General features: G+C 34.9%; 2 protein-coding genes across 2 annotated transcripts in view; one reads left to right on the top strand and one right to left on the bottom strand.

The window, feature by feature from the left end:
- The window catches only part of LOC125073408 (FMRFamide receptor-like), a 77898-nt gene that overhangs the window by 25597 nt on the left and 33390 nt on the right, over positions 1-18911 (bottom strand). The window contains exon 2 of the mRNA XM_047684229.1: positions 17126-17174. The gene's annotated coding sequence lies outside the window, so the exon portion shown is untranslated. The remainder of the gene's footprint in view (positions 1-17125; positions 17175-18911) is intronic.
- Positions 1-18911, top strand: part of LOC125069701 (chymotrypsin BII-like) — a 139194-nt gene that overhangs the window by 23471 nt on the left and 96812 nt on the right. The gene's annotated exons all lie outside the window — the stretch shown is intronic.

Here is an 18911-nt window from a genome sequence, read left to right on the forward strand (position 1 = left end):
CCTTTCAAGTAAATGATAGTTACGTCACTGACTATAATAAATAATTATAGCATTTAAAGGAAAAAATTGCGTAATAGATAGTTTTAGAAAATTGACAAATGACATACGAAGTATGTTGTTACAGAATAGAGCTGCTGTTTATTTACACGACTGAGCGTCATTATTTTTCGCAATGTTAATAGTCAATAGTTTGATTCAATTAGTGTTGCGTTATTTAGCATCGATGAGTGAAATTAACTTCTTGAAGTTGCAACTTTGATCTAAAGACGAGTACTAAACGTGTATTTGTTTGTCGTAATAGAAGAACGGCTTGAGTTTCCCTTTGATCACGGTTTCAATTCAGATCAAAATTAATTTAGAATTCGATATTACTTTGCGTTTACGGAAATCACATTCAGTAATAGATTTTCGAAGCTATTTATAGCTTTGCCTAATTTAGAATTAAAATTGAAATGTTTTAATGAACACATTAATAATAAAGGGATATCATTAAAAATATATGTAGACTATAAAAGGGTCGGAGTTAGCATTCGTTGGTTTCGGCGTGAATTTAATAACATAATCGTAGTAGATTAACTAATAAGTATTCGGCTCTTCTCGGAATAATCCGATCTCAAAACATACAATGAAGACTCAAGTCAGATTTATACTCAAAACATGTCCGATTTTTTCGTCAATCTTGAATTGAATCGAATTTTGATATTTAATTTTAAAACCATTCTATGTAAAAACAAAAAAGGAAAAAGATTTTAAATGTTTTAATTATTAAATTAATTAAAATGTAAAAAAATGTTATTTTATAATTATGTGAGCGGCGATGGCCAGTAGATAGAATACGTTAATTACGTTTAACCCAAACCTAAGAGTTTTCCTGTGCCTAATTTGTGTTTGCGTGCTTGGTGAATAATAACATCGCGAGGAAATTTGCTTGTGTGAAGCTGTTTCACTGAATTCTACCTGACGATTCAAAAGTGCTTTTACGAACCTACTTGAATGAAGATTATTTGTTTTTTGATTCTGCTACATGTCTATTTATTAATTTGCAGTAGGATGGCGGAACCCGTTCTAATCCTTCTCCTAAGCGCTGTTACGGGCTACTTTCAGACGTTTACACTTGACTTTCAATATACTTTGATATATATGAAATAAATTAACATAGTTGATCAAAGATTGAAAATTATATATTATAACGTAATATTCTTTTGTATCAAGTGGCAATCGGTCAGTGAAGGATCTAGTGACCCGTCACATCGAGAAATGAGTAATAAGTTAAGCTGACATAAAGCCAGAAAAATGTGCGGGAAAAGATACGTAAGAACGTCAGAGACAGCTTCGATAGTCATTTTGAGTGAATCGAACAGTGGTCATTACCGCTCGCTGCTATGGACGCTAGTTGGTGGTTAATTTCCTGTTTATGACAATTATTTATTAATTGTGCCTTTTTGGGTGTTTGCTAGTATTGTGATAGTTTCCGTACCAAACTGACACATTTTTTTTTTTTTTTTTTTTTTCTTCGATGGAAAAACGCTTTACGCGCTTCCCCCACGTGATGGTAAGTGGGGGGGTGTAGGTACGCCGGGTTTACCCACTAAAAAACCAGCGGTACCCTCTCCGTCTTTCGGCGAGCGCCACGGGATCGCTAACGCATGCTACCGTGACGCCCTGACGGTCGGCCTCCAACACCTAGAAGGGGTTCTCAGGGTACTGAGACCCTCCTAGTCCCTGCGACGACTATCCCTGGTCGTCTTCGGCGGAGCGGGTCTGCAGCGGCATCCTCTTCCCGCTCCCGCTCCGCGGCTTCCTTCTGCGACATCACGTTTTCGCAGAAGGAGCGCATCTCCGACCAGCACGTCTCGCTACTGAGCATTTCGTTGACGATGCTCGGCAGCGAGAGGTCTCCGCCCATAGTCGCCGCCAGGGTGTGCCTCTGGGGCCCCCACGCAGCACACTCACTCAGGGTGTGGTGCGACGTGTCGACTGGCGCACCACACTCGTGGCAGGAGGGTGACACCTCCCGCCGCGCTATTCCATGCAGGTACTTACCAAAGCACCACACGGTACAGAACCTAGTACAAAGGCCTATTTTATAAAAACTAATGTATATCAAGAAAATATTTCACTGTCTTACGGGAGTCATACATATATTGCGTTTTTTAATATTCTTAAAGTATGAACTATCAAAATAACAGACTAACCAGTACTGCATATCTTTTTAGTTTAAAGTAACTGTATTTACAATTTATTCGGAATATTCGGTCGTGAATAAAGTTTTTTCGAGATTGCTATACAACGATACGATTGTCAAGTCTTTAACCTGGGATATCAGGATCTACGTCCTCATAACGAAACATACTTTTCAAAAATCGGACATGATTTGTTTCAAGGCGTTTGGTTCTTGTAAAGTAGCATACTACTAAATTGAAAACGTCGCTAGTGCAAAATAATTATTCCAATCACAAGAAACGAGTTATGTAGAGTTCAAAGTTATAAAGTTACCGCACGGAATGTAAATTTACTTCCTCCGTGTACTTAATGAAGTCGAAAAAAGTGAAAAATAAGTTCATCCCATATATATCTGATTTGTCGCGAGTATTTTAAGAACATCCCACTGAAAAGTTTGCCGAGACGATCAGGAAAGGAATAGCCGAATTATTTATGTATAAGTATTTTCAACAAAACTTCAAAAAGAAAGACGTATTTATTTCGCCTTATTTTTTCAGAAGCCGAGCCGTAGTCCTCGGTCAGGCGGATATTATTACTCACACGTAAACAATATTTGTGTAACGGTCAAAAATATTTCACATCAAAAGTGTATACACCACATTCAATGAAGCCTGTGCACGCGTGCTCAGACAGTACATAAACGATAGTTAAAAAAGATTTTTGACTTGAACTTTTTAATAATTACTCCGAATATTAAAAAGTTGGAGTCAAACAATCCTTTAAAGTAAGAGTAATATTTAATTCTTATATTAAAGGTAGGCTGAAAACAGGTCTATACATAAAATATATCTCGTAATTGATAAGTACTAGTGAGTAAACAAACTTTAAACTGCCGCACAACACGAACGTTAAGCATCATAAAATTATAGCATTTAAATTGTGTAGTGTATTTGAACTAATTAAATAACTTATTGCAGTAAATTTAACATTTCACGAGAGATACGAAGTTACTTAGTTCTAGCAGATTATTATTAGCACTGCAGTTGTGTTTAATTTGACTTAGTGTAGTAATATTTAATACATTTTGTGTTATCTTATGATGTTTCTTATAATTTGGTTAATCTTGGTGGTGTATAATTGGTGTTAATTTCGACTTAACAGCAAAAATGGTGTATAATTGGTGTTAATTTAGGCTTAATAGTAAAAAACCACGTTACGTCATCAGCTCCCACCGACCGCCACCCGACTAGATTAGAAAGGCAAATTAGTAATCTGACTTTGATCATCGTTTTTGAAATGTTAGTCTCAAAACAAACTTTCTTTTATGTAAAATGTGTAACTTCTATATTTTCTCTGGAATTTCATAATGAATACGATTAAAAATAAAATCCATTAGTCTCACACAAATTAAATTCAGTTTAGCAACATTTTCATTAATATAATAGCAATTTAGGGCGCGTTATTGTTAAATCCGAACAAACTCTGAAGGGCCGCAATTCCATCCCATTACAATCAAACGCGTTTATGAACGATAGGGGTTCATATCCCTGTTTATGGTCTATAAAATATCGTCTCGCAGCTACGAGCCTTCTCAATCTGAAGATACCGTTACGAAATTTAGCCAATGTAACTGTCTTTTTCTTGGGCTCACAAAGAGATTCTAAAATCTCAGCTCCCAATTAAATTAAAGAAAATTGTTTTAGATTCAGCGACACTACCATGTCTAGTCTACGGTTGCCAAACATGGTCATTCGACACAAAATGTAAGACAAAAATTCAAGCCACACAAAGAGCAACGGAGAGAGGCTGTCTAGGAATCACCTTAAGAGACAGAGTGAAAGCAGTAGACATTCGCAACAAAACTGAAGTAACTGATGCCTTACTCTTTGCTAAAACACTAAAATGGAAATGGGCTGGCCAAAGATGGACATTTACAATAACAAAATGGAAAGGACCAAAAGGAAAAAGAAGCAGAGGGCGACCATGCACAAGGTGGCAAGATGAATTAGTGCCGGTTGCAGGCAGAAACTGAATCGAGACAGCAAAAGACAGAAACGTGTGGCATTCTTTGGAGGAGGCTTATGTCCGAAGGGGGTCCATACATTGAAAAATTACAATCAACTAATTTATATTCAACAACTGAATTTTTTTAAATATTTAATAGTTGATATTAATAATACTAACAAATACATGGATATTATACAATTAATTCATTAATTTTAATATTTAATAATTTATTTTAGTTATCAATCGTTGAGTTTAATGTTTAGTAATTAATTTTAATGTTTATCAATTAATTATTATTTTAATTTTATTTTTTTAATAGATGATAAATTTTTAATCAAATGAATGAGATATTATTAAAATCAAATGTCTAATCTATGCACTTGATAATGCATTTAAAGTTGATTTTACAACTAAAGATCTATTTGTTAATATCTGTTATTATTACTATTATTTACAATGTATGCATGTATGGAATAAACAAAGCTATATTCTTATTATTATTATAACTGTCTATTTGGTTTAGAACTGCCTCGCTCGGCCTAAATGGACTGTTCCAATCTTGTCCGAAAAAAGATCATCTTCCATTTTTTTTCGGGCAATTCTCCTAAATTCACCCTAATTCACCTGTCTATATAAATAATAATCCATTATTTAAAGTTTGAATAGTACTTTAATTGCAATGCTATTTTATTCGGAAGATAAATATGTTTTGTTGATTGCCTTTGTAATTATATTGGTTCTCTAACGGTTTACACAGCAATGTAGCTATCTCGACGGGATGACGGGATGAGGATGCCAAACTGTCGATACTTTGTAGTTTGTATCGATGTGTTCGTCATAAAAAAGTGAGTGTATAATACATGAATTTATATATTTGGTACAGGAGAAGTTTTAGATCCTGTGGATGGCATCGGCGATGATGACCATTTACCTCGAGGTCAGATATTTTTCTCGTCTGCTTTTACTTTAAATACAAATAAAGCGAATAAGAGAGTGAGAGTTACGTGCGAATTAGTTGTGCTATAAATCTCGATAATACATCGATATCATTAATACGATTTCTGTTGTTTTCCGGGTTAGAAGGCCTTGGAACTTTAGACGAAGTGTTTTTTGTTTCCTCATATGAACATGAAAAAAGACAGCCGTACACACTACGTACCTTATTTCTATTTACAAAAACGTTGTAGGTTCAGTTCGTCGCTTATTTAGTTAGTATCTTAGTCATATTATAAAGTTGGAGAAAATGTTTGGTTAAACGCGCTAGACTCAGTAACTACGTGGCTGTTTTATAAATGGTTTGCGTTCGATAGTCCGTTTATTGAGTAAGTTATATGTAAGTAGGAAATAGGAATCTATTAATCCAATTACAAGTATCAGGTTGCGGGGCACAGCTCGATACAAAAAGTACTCGTTAGTTACAATTAAAACAAATTGATTATATCACCGTCTAATTTGCATCCACGTATCCACATATTCTGTTCTTTACAAATTTCTCAACAAAACTTCCCTTATATTGCAGAGATACCTGCACCACCACCCATGATATACGGGCGACGGTAGCCACTTATCATTACATGGATTTTTTGTCAGTTTTCTATTTCTATCAATAGAAAAATAAAGATACTCAGTAGTGCAGAAGCTGACCTGACAGAAGCAGATTACCTCGCGATGTTTTCAATCACTGCTAAGTACGAGACAAAATAGTAAATTAAATTAGGCCTGTGGATCACAGCAAAATGTTTATTTATCCTGCTCAGATATTTAAATACAACTCAGATTCGAATTCTAAAACAAATCGCGCTTTTCTGCGAATCAGTAGTAGCTTTTATTTTAATTTAATATTCTTGATGGAATAATTAAACTGATCCTTGTTAAAAGTTTTAAAATTATTTTGTAACATTGCGTCTGTTTTTCTTGTTGAAATATTGTTTAAGTTAAGCTAGACGAAATGTAAACATTTATACAAGATCCATGTTGAAGATATTCCGAATATGTAAAAACAATATAAAAGTGAAGAGTAACGTTTACACAAGATTAAGAATTAACGAGTCTTTCGAATGCTCGCATAAACACAAAAGTAAGGCAAACACGATTATTTATTCTAAGTATCAATATGTAAGTTACAACTTCGATGTTTAATAATAATTTGCTCATTGAGTTGAGTTGAGTATTTATTAAAATTGCTTTTTATTTAACTCCTTTAATGTTAACAACGTGGGCGAGGTGGAGTCGATCGTAACTTTTAGTAGTCAATTAGAGGGAATTTGACGGCTGTGCGTATTCTGTAATCCCGGATTTTTGTGAGTAATGCGCGATGTGTTTAGGAGAGCTCCTATTATCGTGAACACGATAGAAATCCTACATCGAAACGCGTGATCCTATAATAATACGTGTTTGTCACAGTTATATATATATCTTTTACAATAGCAAATAAAAATATGGAGATAGATGAATTTCTATCTTTTAATCAGTAGTCCAAAAATAAAGTTTCACGCTTCTGACTTTTTTTTTCAACCCTTAGGGGTAGAATAATTCCTTCTACTTAATTAAACAATCCTACTCAAAACAAATTCATGGCCTTAACTTTAATAGTTTATGCTCGGCGATGATATCAGTCAGGACATATTATTTAATAAATATAGATTGAAATCAAATAAAAGCCGTTAGCTGAATACTACCGTACTGTAATTAGTTAAAAAGTTATTAATGTTGTCAGCTTAATGTAAATGTTTATGTGTGTGTGTATCAAAAAAAATCATGTTGTGATGTTTGAACAACGCCGAGTACAAGACGAACATTGAACACTGAACGAAGTATATAAGAGCTCGGTGGTCCTCAAATATGAACCCGAAGTCTTCGTTTCAAATTCACTTGTTGCAACCACTGGGCATCGCGACTACACACAAAAGTTATTTAGTTAGGTTTTCACAATCAAGTTATATTTCGGTATTTATTGATGTTTCATAAAATCAATCGTTTTCTGTGTCGGGAGAGCAAAGTCGCGCGCTCAGAAGTAATGCCATAAAAGAAGAATCCCTTTATCTCTTTCATCGGAAATCTTTTTCTAGAAAAAAGTGAATAAAACCTCGCACGGTTAGTTTAACCGAGCGAGCTCCCTCGATGCGTGTTACGTGAATCAAATAAAAATACTTTAGTTCGAGTTTCAGTTCTTCTCGAGTTCTGGATAAACTTGTTTGAGAACACAGACCTTCAACAAATACACCGCTTGGTGAGTCGAGCGATTAAAGGATCAGTTACTTGAGGCGACTTTGTGTATAGTTTCGCGAGGCTTAGTCTTGGGAATAAGCTGATCGCTTCCTGGCTCTTTCATTTTTAGCTGCGTTTGTATTGTCTATAGAGGTACTTGTATGTTGTTATAATTGATGTTCTCTAAGTCAGCTGGCATCATTTATAAATTGCGTGTTTGAGTGAGGTGAAAGTAAAATGGAATCTATTTAGTTGAGCAAGAATCAATGTACTCTTCATTCCACATTCCACATTTCATATAATAAGTTTAGTGTCACAACAACAGCCAAGTTGAGCAACTTATTTATAACCCAAAGTGTTGAAGTAATACTTTTGTTCGCTTTACCGAACTCTGCCTATGGTGCCGACACCATCTTGTCAAAACTGTCTCGAATGCGATCAATAATAAAGTATTCATAAATATAAATTAATCAATAAATGTATTTTTGTTAACACATAGAGTCTAGAAGAACTACGGAGTGTAGTTTCACTGAATACCGTTACATATTTTAGGTTAACATGGAATATAACACGTTTAACGTTGAACCAAACACGTTGTTATCTCCGAAGTATTTTCTATAAAATAGCCAGTGATCCCTTCAGTAATACAGCGCCTGAGATCCTGTGCAAACACAATAGCGAGCGATTCTAAACAACAGATTATATCGAACACGAGCTACGCGCTTCGACTTAATGGCTTTCTAAATAAAAGTAGTTCGCATCACTATTATTTTGTAATATTTATTCAGGACGCAGGACGGCACACGAGCGAGCTGCTCTCCTGTTACTGTTGTCCTTAGTGGTTACCTGTACTCACAGGTTCCCGTTCTGAAAGAAATATATGCGACAATAAGTTTGACAACAATTACAATTCGAATAAAGATATATTTCGTATGAATAGAATAGGTAGCATACCGATTTTAACTAAAAACCAGCGAGTGAGACAAATTATCAAACATTTATAGATGATCGTTTTATTTTAGGTCACGTCGGTAAGTCCATCGCTCCTGAGTAGGTCAGCAAATGGTTTACAATCGAATGACATTCTTGTATTGTGTTGCGGTGTGAGGGCTCACTGAGTCCGTGTAATTACTGGTTATCCTCGAAGGGCCAACGGCTAAGGTTCCACGCGCAGTTTACCTTTACTCAATATATCCAAATACCTTTAATCAATATATGTGTAAATCACGGCTATAGATAGCTTCCACAGTACACACGGCAATGAGAACAAGAGACGTCGACCGCCATCTTTATTCTCATGTACAGAATAACCAAGTATACGACACAATACACCACGCAAACCCACAAACATGTGTGTACAATACACTCATTCGGAGTCTCACCAAAAGACAAACTGATTATTATGGACTCATTATCCGAGCTTACTATCAGTGAATGAAAATGAGTGAATGACAGGATCGTTTGAAATGTTGACTTTGAATTCCAGTGAATTGAATCATAATCTCGCCACTTCGTTAATGTAATCCTGAAAATTAATTTAACGATGAAAGAGAAAACGTAAAATGAAAATTATTCGTCGAGCGACCGACGGAACTCAAATACGAAGTAAAACTTGCATTTGTTCCCGCAGTGTTGGAATAGAGCTGCGGAACTCCCGCAACTGCGAGATATTGAAATTGTAAGGGCTGAGTGCTTCCTGTAAACTCAGTTTGCAGCGGCCTTGGACTGAGGACGGCGAGGGAAATGGTATGTCCTAGAATAGGTAATCATCACTAACGACTGGAGACTTATTCTCCATTATTTCATTTTAATTCAATAATCGTTTTTGATTGTTTAATTAGTTTAAAGGAGGTTTTTTGATCTTCGATTAACATGCACTGTACAAATGTGAAAATGTCCATATAAGTTGTACGCCCGCGCGCTCATTGTTCTCATCAGATATATTAATGATGTATAATATTCTGATATAGTAGTATTTAAAATTTCAACAACGGACCCATTATCAGTGCACTAGTAATTAAATTACCGCCCGTGATCACCGCCTCGTGCAATTAATTATGTTTGAATAAAATGTATTTGGCACATAAATAAATTGACAAACTCGTATCACACGTTTCTCTAGAATATAATTAATAAATACATTTATTATTATTACCTTTATTAAAAATATAATAAATCTTTCATTCGTTTACTGATATTAACATTAAGGTCATATTTTTGAGAGTCCAAAGTTATTTAAGCTTAATGTATTAACTTAAAAAAAAACTTGTGGTTAATATTCTCAAACGCATACAATTTAGTAGAGTAGTACAGTAGATTGTATTATTGCCAACACTTAACGTGTACGCGAATATCAGTGCATTTGGGTAAACGACTAACCCTGTGTGGCTTTCTAAGCTGTTCATAAAGTCGTTATAACCAAGTAATTTAAAATTAATTTAGGCTATTCGTTTCATTAAATATATAAAGCGTAAAATATTAATTGATATTTAATAATTAATTTGCTGAAATGTTAATTTAAAATCCATTAATGAGATCCAAGTCCCGAGACAAGGGAACTGTCAATTGATTGATTGATCTTAATACTGTTTCAATCGAAGGAGGAGTGAGGATAAATAGACGAAAGTCATTGAATTACATCATTTGTCGAGATCTTGAATAATGTGTGGAATTCAATAAAGATTTGTAAAGAAAAGTGTTCTGAAAGGCGAAGCTGTTATAGAAAATGTAAAAGTAAAATAAAAGTGCATACTGGTATCCATATCGATTCTGAGGGAGGTGAAGTAGGCAGTTAAGTGGAAGAGTGTCGAATTATAAACGGCAATCGTAATCAAGAACCGTTTGAAGTGTATAGCATAGAAAAGCTATTCGCAAATCGCATGAAGTGTGGAAATCTCAGGTTTAAATAATAAAGGCTTTAGTCTGAAACGTGAACGACAGATATTAAATCTTTTAAAAAATACGACTACTTCTGATTATATTATGATTACAGAAACGAATATACAGCGTTGGAAGGTTTTAAAACGAGCATGTTGTCTTCCGGTTTGAAGGACTTAACCACCGTAACTATAGGCACTTATTATAGGATCTTAGTTCCCAAATTGCTGGCGTATTAGCCACGTAAGGAATGCTTAAAATTTGTGACAGTGCCAATGTCTGATGGTGATGTTGAAACTTACCGTTGAGCGGAAAATTTGCATGTCCAGTTACGTATATTATAAAAATTAAACAATGTTTTCGTTGGACTATAAGCGTTACGTTGAAATAATGTATTCGAAGGGTACCTCAAAGGCTTTCAGAAACCTGTCAATTTAAAATCGGATGTGGATTGTGTATGGTTGAGGTAGGTATGTTAAGCTTTGTATTTTATATATTTATAGCACATCAAAGAAATTGTTTACGTCATTCGATATTGTAATTATTCTTTAAAGAGAAGCAGTTTCAATAGTCGATAGGGGAGTAATAAATAGTGAGTGTTGTAGTAGTTTTATTGGCCGAGGCTCGCCGCCACTGGCGCGGCTGAGCTTCGTGAAATTCTTTACAGTGTTTGTTCAACGACGTCGTTTCCGACGAGCCCCGGCGCTCAAAGGTGGCACTATATTATTTTCTATACACTGCAACGCTTTCAAAAATGTTACTAACATTTCATTCAATGACTATGTTGTTAGGTTATTATGTTTTGAGGAGGAAAAGAGGCCAAACGAACTATCTGACCACTCAAAATAATGTTATACGTAACGTAAAGTTGCCACCGGTTCGGAATACAGATTCTACCGACCGGTTCTAAAAACCGGCGAGGATCTCAGCAGTTACTCTTTTTTCATCAATAATATATATATATATATATATATATATATATATATATATAAACTCCAACTCCTCTTTGTGCTCTAATAGACGTTTAGAAGCTCTATTACCATGCCTCTGTGTTTTATAAACGAGGTTTTAATTTATTTATTAGTAAATTTGAAATGGTGGAATTTTAACTAGAATCGAAAGCCTTTTATTAAAGAAACCAAGAATCAAATACGGGACTGACGGCCTCGGGGACGAGAATAATTTTTTTTTGCACATATATAATGTTTGTACGATAAGAGACATTCAAATCTTTTGAGTTTAATGTTAAGAATATTTTCCGAGAATATTTTTACTAATTTATATAACGGTTCTATAGTAGTTGTCGTAAATCAGTGTTCTGTTTAAGAACGATATTTCTATCGTCGCTGCGCGTGCCGCTATGCGAAGATACTTGATGTTGTTTTTCTCACTTCATAAAATGGAATTCGTTTCGCGTCGAGATCATTGTCAAGGCACTGATTGAAACTGAATATTTTGAATTCTTTTTTCACTTGAGACGTCTCCTTTAGATTACTTAAGAAAAAGCCTTTGTTGTTATTATTAAAAATTTTCATTAGCCGAACTAATGAAAATTTAGCGCGGTGTGACTGAGGATTTGAGTAACGAAAATGTTTTCATCTGTAGGTATACTTGGTATGCTAAAACCTACCTCGATCATCGTATCGTAGAATATACATGTGTATATTATATTTTAGATGTTTAGACGCGTGTTCCCTTTCTCAAATCGAACAACTAAAAATTTAAAATTTATTAATTATTATATAATGTATACTATACAGTAACTTTCATTAAATATAACTGCTTAAGTTATTTGGCGATTACTTTAGCCATACTTGGTGATATAGTACTGACTTAGGCCTTTGGTCATAATTTTGTTATCATCCCGGGAAATTAGAGGATACCCAAGTTGTCTGAAAGCGCGACGAGCTCGTTAAAGGAGGCACTTGGTAATAAGTTATTGCGTCATGTATCACGAGTATATCACGTAATGAGGATTAAAGCAATTTGAATATTCGAGAGTGAATACTTTAGCGACGGGGTTCGACTCCCAGAGCGTGTAATGAGAATATGTGCGGTTGTTTTCGAAGCATAATGGAATATGTGGCGCCATTTTATTACACGTCCAAATAAGTTAAACGTCGACCCGTGGCGCCGACTAGGAAACGGCGTTTATTACGATTTTATTAAATTAAGATAAATTTAATGAAAATGGAAGATTATATTTGAGGAAAAATAAGTGATTGAGATTGATGTTTTATATAATATCAATCATTTGAGTATGTATTGTTAAGGACAGAATTGTGTAAATACTTCGGAGCCGTGTGGAGTACTGATGTTATACCGAGCAGATCAAGTACAATCACATTAACCGGCGCTGTTTGCATTTCATTTCGTTTGAATGTTCATTCGTCGAATCTAATGTTTTGCCTATAATAAAACAACTAACAGACTTATAAATGAAGACACTCGCCATCATATATTTAATGATTATGAATTATCTTATAAGTCACCATAGCGCACAGTATTAAAATCAAGAAAACCTCAGGGCGACCGTTGTGATGTCCTACTGATAAGGCTTACGGCGGCTCTTCTCCACGGGATTTGGCAATTGAACAATCTCTCTACAGGGCAAAGTCACTTGCGTCTGTAATTATTCTAACTCTTCCAAGCCAAATATACTGTTTATTAAAATATATCTTCGTTTCGTTCGTTCGTTTATCTTTTCGACATTTAAGTTGATTAATGGTAACAATAAATATAAAACTACGATTTCATTCACGAGGCATATTTATAAAAAAAGAACTTTGAAAATGTTAAAAGTTTCCTATTTAGATTTTGCAACAAACGTTGGAGGAGGAATCAATTAGGCGCTTCTAAAAGTCAATTTATAGAAGCAATGGAGTGAAAACTGAAAAGTTTGGGAACACAAATTGATGCCGCATTTAGCAATTAGGTCAAAGAAGCCGCGCTCTAAAAAGGTTAGTGCAGTTTTAAATTAACTTGTCAACTTCTGAACATTAATTGCTTATATGCCCAATACTGGTAATTTGTTCGGTTCCTGAAAACCTTATAGGTTCTCTCTCTTGCCCGTCTCCATACATGTCCGTCTACCATTGATTTTTTTCTCCGAATCTACTGGTGAGAAACGTCTGAGTTTTCTTACTAATATAAAACAGGTCTAATCACGAGTTTAAAGCAAAATAAACTAATTCTAATTGTACTTATGAAGGTTGATGTTACATTCCGATATTATAATAAAACATATTTTTCAAGAGCATGTTGCTATCCAGTGAAAGAAATCTTGCAGCTGATTATTTACCGAAACAACTCAGCTCAGATTTTGCACACGCTTTCTGTTGCCTGTGACAATATAATAGTTTAGTAGTACATACATCATTATTTTGAGAGATATTTACATGTGACGTAGGTGCAGTTTTAATATGGTAAAGTGTTTATAAGTTAGGTGAGATTTATTTTAGAGCGCAGGTTGCGGGGGTTTCTTAATTCCTTTATAACTATTTTATTACTTACAACATTGTTATTTAATTGCTAATGTTTTTTTAAACGTAAAAGTACTATTATTATTATTATTATGGTTATTTACGATTTATTTTGTTCTGATTTTTTGTATTACATATTATTTATGACAGGACATGCTTGAGATGGAATGTTTGGATTCAACTTTGTCGTAAAGTTTGGTACATGGCATTTAACCAATAATTGTTATACATATAAGTATACATAAATAGGATGTTTATTAAGTTAACATCGGCTACTGAAATTATTTTCTCTTGAATATTCAGTCTTCACCATGAATCCTTAAAATGTATTTTATAACGAGATAATATAAACACAAATGTTGGGTTTAGGTGTCATATGTTCCAATATGCCATCGAGAATCTGATATTTAATTAGGACGACCGACCTAGGTCCTGTGGCGTCGCTCCGGCGCCGAGGTGTTAATTACGAGACGACAAATCAAAGGCTGGCCAAATGACACGAATAATCCTTACTAATAAACTAAACTTATCATGAATGAGTATATTATTCTATGTAGTAGTAATAACGGATCCATGTGAATTTTTATGAAGCGTTTGAGACCGGAGATTGACCTACATTTATTCTGAAAAAAATGCTGCTTCCTGTGGGACAGACCTGTAGCGCTTTATGTAATCACCTCTTCAGAATGAAATGGCGTAATGGTATTTGATAAAATTCAGTATGAGGCTATCTTTTATTTGGGATAAAAATGTATCGTTTCTTTGGTTTAGGTTTTGACTAAGTGGTATGAATCTTACTGAAAGCACCATTCAAACGCACTGCTTAGAAAAACTGTAACTATTACTCGGCATGTTTTGATAAATTCTTTAATGTGATACCTAATTCTAAGGTTTCATGTCATCATATAACTGAATGATGGCTCCAACAAAAGCTGCATGTCAGTGGTGTCGCGTGGGTGTCACTATCGAGACATCAATTACTGCGACATACCGACCACGTACGCCCACTCCAAATTTTGAAAGCAATTTTTATAGAATATCTTTCGTTATTCGGTCTCCTTATCAAGTGATTATATTGATAGTGTAAGTTACGGCCAGTGCCAATAAACTGTCAGACTCATCAGCCTATATCTTGGAAACTTGAACATCGTTCGGCATATAAATACATCGATAAAGTAGTACACTTTAAGGTTCGCGATATTTATAGAAATGTATATTTTACGTATTGCGTTTAGGCTTATATCGCAATAATTCCTTTAGTTCGGCTGAGCAATGAGCTGATGGCTCGTGACCACGACCGCCGACTCTGTTGAAACGACGCAATTAAAATACAGCACACACAATGAAATTCGCGCTTGTCACGTCAAGGGGTTAAATTTACAGCGAGTGTAGCTGAAAAGCATCGCTACTTACAAAACAATATGACGCGCACCTTCGACGTAACGCGCTGTATGTACTATTTTAATTTGCTCTAAAAATTTGGTCCGATGAAGAGGTGATCGCCGAAACTGAAGCCAATGTTGAAGCTAAATAGCTCATAGTAAAAAATGGTATCGAAAATTGTATGACCGCTGCAATCGCTGTATCGCCCTCGAAAGGAACTATATTGAATAACAAAAAGTAATTCTATCAAAATAAAACAAAAATCTATGCTGGCCTTTGAAATTTTCAGTCCACCCTTATATATACGTATATATTATTTATTTACTAATTTTCAGTAATTAATTCTATGACATTGTATAACCTTTGTCAATAAAGGCTAAGATCGCGCTATGATTGTAAAATTGTAGATTTAATTTTCCTTTGGCGTGAAATAAGAAGTAGTTTAAACGCTCAAAGTACTATTCCGTAGAATGTATTTTGGATACTTTATAAAGCGTCCTTCCTAAGTTAGTTAACAATGTTATCTGTTCATTTAACTCTATTCTCGTAACGCAGCTGATCGTTCTTTTTCTTTATGTTACTCTCCTGTGTTTCTATGGTATTTAAAAACAGACGTACAGAGCAGCTACCCAGCCAGAGACGTCATGTTCCTATCTTACGAGAGTTAAATTTAATGATTATATCTTTCTCGGAATCTTTACTTAGTGGTAGGGCTTCATGCAGGCTCGTCTGGGTAGGTAACACCCACTGATATATACTGATACATATATTCTATCGCTAAACAGCAATACTTAGATTGCTTGTTTTCGGTTGGACATCTGGGCCAATTCATCTTTGTTTCCAAGGTTTGTAACGCATTGGTGATATGAGGAATGATCGATATTTCTTAGAGGTCTAATGTCTGTGGTCCGTCTACCCTGTGAGATATAAATAATAATCTATGGTCTTATAAGTTAAACAACTAGACTAACGAATAACTCAGTGTTTTTTTGTCACTATTATAATATATGAGAAATTATAGTATTATATTTATTATTCGTTAGTTAAACTACTACTGGTTCGCGCTTGGTTTAATGACACTTCCGTGTATAGAGGAAGTGCGTCAGTTGTAATGTTTATTCATTTTAATGAAATCGTATTTCGATATCTGAAAATAATCCGCGTCACTCGGGAACGTGATTGCTGGATCACGACCGTCACCGGCCAGCCTGCGATTCATTTACTTTAATCTTTAATATACGCTTCTCTCATTCGCTTTTAATTGAAAATTAGACATTTTAAAACGAGTTTAGCATATAGCATTTTAAAAGTTAGCGAATATAATACAATATGTACGTACAGTAAGTATTGTGTGCCTCAGAGCGTAACTACAGACTGACCAGATAGCGCAAATTGAATTTGTCTTTCAAACGCTATTTCAAGTTCTACAAACAATCTTGCTTTAATCATGAATGCGTATTAGAGCTAATTGTGAAAGTTCACAAACAATGTTTAACAATTATAAAGTATGTTTGAAGCTAACTTTTGAAATATTCGGGACAAAGAATACGCATATTTTTAAACTTTTGCCCCCACTATTTTCAACTTATTGCGGTATTTATTGCATCGAAATGTTCTTGGGTTTCATTTAATTATTTTGAAATCAATATATAAAGAATTCCCGTAGAATATAGTAAATATTTTTGGCCATATCATTACATTATTTATTTACAATCATTAGAAATAATGATAACGGTTTGACGGCGACTCGACACCACCGGAGAAATTTCAAGACCAAACAACGGCTACGTGCTGTCCGAGGCATAGTAGGAAAAACACTGTTAAATTCCTATCTCCGGCCCATACCTAGGGCTTATTATGCAGAACTACTCAACAAACTTATTTGTAATGTGCTCCCAGACTACACGTACATATAGCATGTTTACAGCTTATAAACAAGCCATTAGACTAATGGTTACGGTGGAGTTATGTTACAGGAATTATTATAAATAATATTTCATACTCACTTTACGTTGTATCGTAGCAATCCAGCTGAGCCATCAGCGAAGACTGTTCCTGAAAACATTTCATTACATTAACACGCTTAGAACTGCTATTATCCCACTGCTGGGCAAAGGCCTGCTCACACTTTCGAGGGAAGGAATATCAATCGCAACAAATTACATGACTTCATCAGGAGCTTGAACTCAGAGTCATCGATTGTGACTCCCGTCTTGTAACCGTTGGGCCATAGTTATTATAGCATAACATTTAACTCGACGCTATTAAATTATCTTTATATCCGTTTCCGATATCAGTTCTCAGACAAATCTAGTAACCGGAAAATGGAGAGCCGTCGTCGACATCGCGTACGAAATAATTCTATTAACGTGAACGTACGTGGGACGTGAACGGCGAAACTTTTTCTATTCCATACTGAGTAAGTGGGCAGAGACATACTCGTAAGGGTTATATTAATCTCGTGTGTCATCATCTAATATCCCTATACTGCAAGGGAATGGTAATTCAAGAATCAGTCTCTTATGTTGAATTTAAGATGTAGAGATGGTATTTATTTAATTATGTTGGACAAGGCGGACCGGCGCTCTGGGGAGGGTCGTGGGTAACAGCTGGATGCGAGTAGCGTAAGACCGGCCGTCGTGGAGATCCGGGAGGCTTTTATCTACCAGTGGGCTTCTTCCGGTTAAAATGAATGAATGATTGAAAATAATAATTCTTTTTTTTTGATATTTCGAGCGAATAATTTTATTTCATCGAATTTTCTTATTGATAATCGACTTTTGACCGAACTAAGGATTTCCTTTCTGTGAGATGGAATGAAGGTTTTTTCGCAGGACTTAATAAAAACGTATACGAATTACATAGCAGCGGCACCCTTCTATTTATTGTGATAAATAAAGTGCTTATGATCATTTATATGTTAAAAAAATATTAATACACGCGTCACGAATTGATGAAATAGTGAGTGAGTCGATAATGAATATTACAACTGAAGTATCTTAAACTGAGTGAGAAGTTTTCTTAAAATACAAAGGAATACAAGATTAATCTGTTGTTATTATTTTAGTTAAGCCATCGATGTTATAGACGAGTAGATACCCGATACTCGCAACGATACAAACATGTCGTACAAGAGTTTTCCAAGAGAACTAATCGTGCGTGGGCGATTGTAGTTGACAAAATTAAAAAACTTCGGAGTACTGTTACAAAGTTTCAAGTGCGAATTCTGCAAATACCGTCTCCTTTCCAAGTGCTGACCATTCCATTCTTTGCTAAATCATAATCGATAATTTAGTAGAACGATATTTTTATTGTATTTGTCGGTATCGGTATATTTTTGGACTAAATAAAGTTTCTGTTGCTTTTAATAGATGAAACTCAGAGTACACATTTGACTAGAAATGTAGATCTATACTGGAAAAAACCGGCAAGAAATTCAGTAGACACTCAAAAAAGTATTATATGTCACTATTTAATCGAAATACAATTGAATTTATTTCTAAAATATAATATACGTTAACGTGGACTCCTTAATAAGTTTATTTCGTACTACAATACTATTTGATAGTGATTGTAATTCCCGAATTAGACTTAGACTTAGGACTTATATTTACACGAAATTCGATATTTGATATTTGTGGTCACGCGTCACGTGGCGGTCATGGTGGCGTGATATTGGAGTCTGCGACGAGTCACGCGTCAGGCAGCGCTTCGATCAGATTTAATACTGGCGATCTGACGACTGTGACTTATTTGTTTGTAGATCATTTGATTATTTTATTTAATAAAATT

Source organism: Vanessa atalanta, chromosome 2 (genome assembly GCF_905147765.1).
Source record: "Vanessa atalanta chromosome 2, ilVanAtal1.2, whole genome shotgun sequence".
Lineage (NCBI taxonomy): Eukaryota > Metazoa > Arthropoda > Insecta > Lepidoptera > Nymphalidae > Vanessa > Vanessa atalanta.